The sequence below is a fragment of the Lepisma saccharinum genome, chromosome 15 (assembly GCF_977018435.1).
Source record: "Lepisma saccharinum chromosome 15, izLepSacc3.1, whole genome shotgun sequence".
Lineage (NCBI taxonomy): Eukaryota > Metazoa > Arthropoda > Insecta > Zygentoma > Lepismatidae > Lepisma > Lepisma saccharinum.
Window position 1 is genome coordinate 63,826,484 of NC_139243.1, and position 6,000 is coordinate 63,832,483.

A 6,000-nucleotide genomic window follows, 5' to 3' on the forward strand; every position below is an offset into this window, starting at 1 on the left:
CTTAGTAGTCAAATGAAATAGTTTTATATTTTCGAAAGGCGGTGGGAGTTATGTGTACTTTCTTTAGAAATACTGGGTGCTAAAGTGTGTGTGCATGTGTGTGTGTGGGGGGGAGGGGTGTTATCACCCACACCAACCACCTTTCGACACCCCTCGAATTGCTACACCAAGTATCAAGGTCACCGCACCTCACTGATGTTAACAGACGTAAATCGCAATCGAATCGAACCATGTAAAAATTGCTGGTATGAATGAAGAATATAAGGAATGTCTCCAATTTCGTTAATATTTGGTATACTAACTACATTTGGCCTTCTAATCACAAATCTGTTGTTGAAATGCCGCAGTCATGTGTAAAAATTGTTTACTTACGTCTAGTCTACATGTGGGTACCAGTTTCATAGATCGGAGACACATTAAAATAGGATATTTTGTTTCTCGCATGGTTCGTACTTACCAATTGTGTATTGCAGAACATAGTTCATGGTGCCACTATGCTTTTAACACGAAAACAAACACTTTTTCTACTAAAATAACGCATTTTTCTAAGTGCTACAGAACGCACGTAACGGTGCGATATCGCTTACTTTGCGAATGTTATCGCTTCTTTTGTTTTCGAATATCAGTGTTTTCCAACCTTCTTCACCAAAAAATACCTACTATCGTGTCCGGCATGAGTGCAAATTGTACATTATGAATGGGTAGCTGACGGATAGCCCTACGAACCATTCCGATAAGGTTAATTAGGCAAGCAAGTTACAAAAAAAGGGGGGGTTGGAAACACTCACATGATTTCCCAGTCAAATAGATACCACGATGAAAGAAAATACCTCGACTAACGTTAGAGAAACTCATTTCCGTAAGTAGTTTCTTCTGTAAAAATGAAGAAATGTGTCTCCGATGTATGAAGCTGTTACCCTATATATGTTGCAAAATTACATTCTTCATTACCGCATTCATACTCCATAAGTAAACATAACAGCCATCTTTGATGATATGAAAATGTGACGTTCAACATTTGTTGCGCTTACAGCATTGCCACACTGTTCCTTTGTTACTTGCAGATAATTAGTTGTGTTGCACTTGTAGAACATTATTTATTCGTTGAAGCATGGTGGAGCAGAGGGGTGATAAAATTCTTAATGTGCAAGATTTACTTAAGTGGAGTGCAGAGGAGGATGGACGTGGGTTTATTACGAAATTGATCGATTTCGGTGTTTTACCCAATGAGGGGGTTTACATAGGTTTGGCAAAGGTGTTCGAGAATTCTTCTAAAAAAATGGCATTTTTTGCAGTGAGGAAGTAGTGCTACACAACTTATATTTTGTAACAACATGTGCTCATTGGGAAAAGATTTAACTGATATCTCGACGAAACATTTTCCGGTAAGCTTAGAGTAAATAAGTATCTTGAATTTCGTTAATATTTGGTATATTAACTACTTTTTGCCTTCTGATCAGTACATTATGCACGGGTAGCCCAACGAATTATGCACGGTTAGCACAACAAACTATTGATGGATAGCCCCAAAAACCAATGACGAAAAGCCCCACAAACCATTTCCGGCAAGGTTAGGTTAGGCAAGCATAGTTATAATTTTGTTCACAAAACAATGTGTTACAGATATTTTTTAAAAAAAATTGAAATTAAATCCGCTTTTTTCATGATTTCCAGACGTAACCGTGACTTTTCAACAACAGATTCGTGATTAGAAGGCAAAATTTAGTTACTATACCAAATATTAACGAAATTGGAGACATTCTCTATATTCTTCATTCGCTCCAAATTGCATTCGTAGCAATTAAATCGCAATAAAACAAAAGGACTGCAGAACATTGGCTGCTTTTTCCTCTAAATAGACGAACAAAATTTATATCCCCTGAAAGTACGTACCTTCTACTTCCATTTTCCGGTGTTACTTTTCCGATTACTATTATATTATTGCATGTAAAAAATGTTTTTCCTGCTGCTAAAAGCAATGCATTTCTCCATTCGTTCGCATCTATATTGTTCACGCACAGTTGCTGTCATTTGTTTAGGGGTCATCCTGTCCGCACAAGAGTTTTCCTACCTTGTGTTCCGACGTCAGACGAGGAATGCCTACGAGGTTAGGTTAGGTTTCATTAGCACAAATGTAATGAAAAATTATTCTTTGGACTAAGAGAACTAAACCAAGCTAGCCTAAAATAAAAATGCTTTTTCCTGTGACATCAGAACACAAGGTTGCTCAAGTGTTGTGTGGTAAGTGAGACCCTTCATTTCGCTGATTTCGAGTTGATTTGTCGCTCCGGATTCCACCCACCATGCAGAGTTTCTTTCATTATTTCAGACGAGGAATGCTTACAAGGTTAGACCTGTTAGGTTGGGTTCCAATAGCATAAATACAATGAGAAAGGTTTTTCCTGCTACTAAAAGCAACACATTTCTCTAATCATTCGCGTCCATATTGTTTACGCACAGTTACTTTCATTATCTCGATGAGGAATGCCTACAAGGTTAGGTTTCATTAGCATAAATCAGTGGCATGCCCAAGGAGGTTTGGGGGGTTCTAACCCCCGCCCCCCTTTGGCCCAGTATTCCTAAAAAAAAAAAAAAAAAAAAGATCAAATGCAGGAAAAAATGGCAAAATGGCGCTGACTACTAAAAAATTTATATCTAACCCCCTCCTTTCGAAAATCCAGGGCACGCCACTGGCAAATAAATACAATGACAAATTATTATTCAGGCTAAGAGAACTAAACCTAGCTACCTAACAACATAGGCATTTCTTGCTTTCACTAGATTTGTGCAGGAATGTGCACCAAACTTCACTACAGAATGCTGCAGAACAAGAAATAATAATTTTTTATCTAAGTGACAACATTTTTTGTAAAGCGACAACATTATGCCATTGTTTCCATTATGTACCTGCAGATGGCGTGAGCGTCGAAAGTCACGTGGTCTCGACAGTGTTTCCAAACATGCCTTTTTTACGAGATTTTTTTCTTTTTTTTTAACTATGCTTACCTAACCTAACCTAACCTTGCCGGAAATGGTCCATGAGGCTATCGTGAATGGTTTTTGGGGCTATCGTGAATGGTTCTTGTGGCTATCGTGAATGGTTTTTAGGGCTATCGTGAATGGTTTTTTGGGGCTATCCTTCAATGGTTCGTGGGGCTATCATGAATGTTTTTTTGGATATCGTCAATTGTTTTTGGTGCTATCCATCAATGGTTTGTGGGGGCTATTATGAATATTTTTTGGGGCTATCTGTCAATGGTTTGTGGGGCTATCGTGGATGGTTTTTTGCAGCTATCCGTAAATGGTTTGTGATGACATAATGAACACGGAAGTAGGTATTTTTTGGTTAAGAAGGTTGGGTAACTATGCGATATCGCCCGAACACCTCTAGCTCGTTAATTTGAGCATCCATATTTACCTATTCTGCATTCCAGAAGATTCTTTAAGATGAAGTTATGCCTCTTTCTATAAAACAGTGTCAACTTTTCATGTTACGAGTCATTTGTTGTCTTTCTTGTTCCGCTTGGGTAACAGACAATATGACGACTGCACGCCATATTGTATGTTACCCAAGCGGAACAAGGAAGACAAATAATGACTCATAACATGAAAAGTTGACACTATTTTATAGGGTAAACATCGATGCTGAAATTAACTAAATAAACGAGCTAGAGGTGTTCAGGCGATATCCCATAATTACCACATTACCAAAAAATTATGGGTAACACTTTACTATACCGGAGACGGATTTCTTCAAATTTACAGGAGAAAATACTTACGCAAATCATTTTCTGTAGTGTTGTTGATGTTCGGGAATGTAGTTTTGATCCATTTTAATGCGAATACATGTGGTTTTCTACGAAAATCTCTCTCCGACGAGCTATTGCTGCTACCGCCATTTGCTTTCTGCAAGAGAGCACAATACGCTCTCGTATGATGGTCAGTATATGCTAAATTGAACGAAAGGAGTGCTAATGGAACCTAACCTAACAGGCCTAACCTAACCTAGTAGGCATACCTCGTCCCCGTGATGGTTCGTGGGGCTATCGTGAATGTTTGGGCTAACGTCAATGGTTTTGGGAACTGCCCGTGGATGGTTTATGGGAAATAAGGAACAACAGTAAGTACTCGTTAATGTAAGAAATATACATTATTTTCGTTAGAAATTCATTATTTCACCTAAAGAAATGTTCCGCAATGCAGAATAGTACATTAGCAATGTAAAAAATTGCGAAATAAATCATTGATAGGTGTCTCCGGTATAGTAAATTAGTACCAAATTATGAACCGTGTTCCTCCTAAGCAGCCCATATTCTGCAGTCTTACCGAATTATATTACACCCAAAGTATATACCACTGAAGATGCTAATTTTCTTAAACGGGATCAAAATAAACAGCCTTACACAACTCCATGTGTTGGAGGTAATTGCTGCTGTTTCTTGGCTCACACCGCCTATCCTTTTGTGTTGAAGGTAAACATAAACAAGAGAGATGAAGAAACAAAACAGTAACCAAAGCGCCAAAATTGCTGCAGAGTTGCCAGATCAAAATTAGAAAAGTCCTTCCTTCTGGATATGACGTCGGTCGAAAGTAGAATGGCTAAATCCGGAACTACTTCAAGTCTGTGGCTCTGTTGATAGGTACAGTGGGATCCATGAGTATTACAGTGCAAATTGTCCACCACCTTGTTCGTACACTTTACTTGACCCAATAAGAGCTTCAAAAATTAAAAGAAAACTCAAAACATGCTGTTGATAACTTCTGCTCCAGCATACATAAAAATCCATCTTTTAAAAACACACAGGATGTAAGAGAAGAATTATTGAAAATGGCCATGGACAATTTGCCGTGCAATACTAGTGGATCCCACTGTACAAGAAGTGCTTCTAATGTGTGGAAATGTATGTGTACGAATATTTTAAAATGCAACGTGATTTCTATGGTGAAAGACAAGTGTTTGAAACGTGGGGGAAACAACGAGTACTCAGTTTTATCATAGAGGAGTTAGGGAGTAGAGGATTACCCCACATTTAAACCTCGCTGCGCTTTGAAATTGCATTTCCATCGGTGGCCAGTAGATGGCGCGGCCGTCTTCTTTTGCTGTTTCCAGCACAAATTGGGGGGAGAGCTCTTTCGGTGACAGTCACGTGGGTTTCAAACGTCCTTATTGGTCAGATCTCTTGTATCCCATCAAGGCTGTTACCAATGGCAAGGGCTTCCTTTTTCGCTGGTTCCCTTCCAAGCACCGCTGTTAGGGGTGGGGTGAAGAGATGGGATGGGTGATGCGTTTCCGCCACCGCAAAGTTCTTCGGAATCTTTTACTCGAAAGTAAGGTTGCCTTTCCTATGCAATTAACAGATTCTTTGAGTGTTTATTTGAAGGCGAAATTGGGAATGTAAAATGTAGGCATTTTCAAGTGGCGCCAGAATTTTCAAATTCAGTTCTCAAAAAACTTTTTTTTAAAAATATTTCAACTTCGCTTGTGGAAATTTTCATTACCACTTTTGAAATAACGAGTACAGTGTGTGGGCCACCCCGATGGCTCAGTGGTAGCGTCGTCGCCTTGTAATCAAGGGGTTCCGGGTTCGATACTCGGTGGAGCTACAAGTGGTTCGGATCCCACTTTAAACTGTAGGTCTAGTCCCGATTGGCCTGAGCAAAAAGAAAAAAATAATAGCTCATAACTGAAGTACAAACGGGGGGCGGCGAATTCCATGCACCGGCGCAACAATCATTTCTTGACTGCAACAATCTTTACTCGGCCTTGCCGCACAAGAAATGAAAGTGAACTGAATAGCGTGAAATTCAAATAATTTTTGTTTCACTTTGCTCGAAATAAAATCGTTTCTTTAAGATAGGGTGACCATTCGTCTCGTTTTGACCGGGAGAGTCCCGTTTCATAGGCGTGTCCCAGTTGTCCCGTCGATATTATACAAGAAACACTATTTGTCTCGTTTTTTAAAAGTCTAGGAATTAGCTTGAAAACCAAGTCTAAATTTG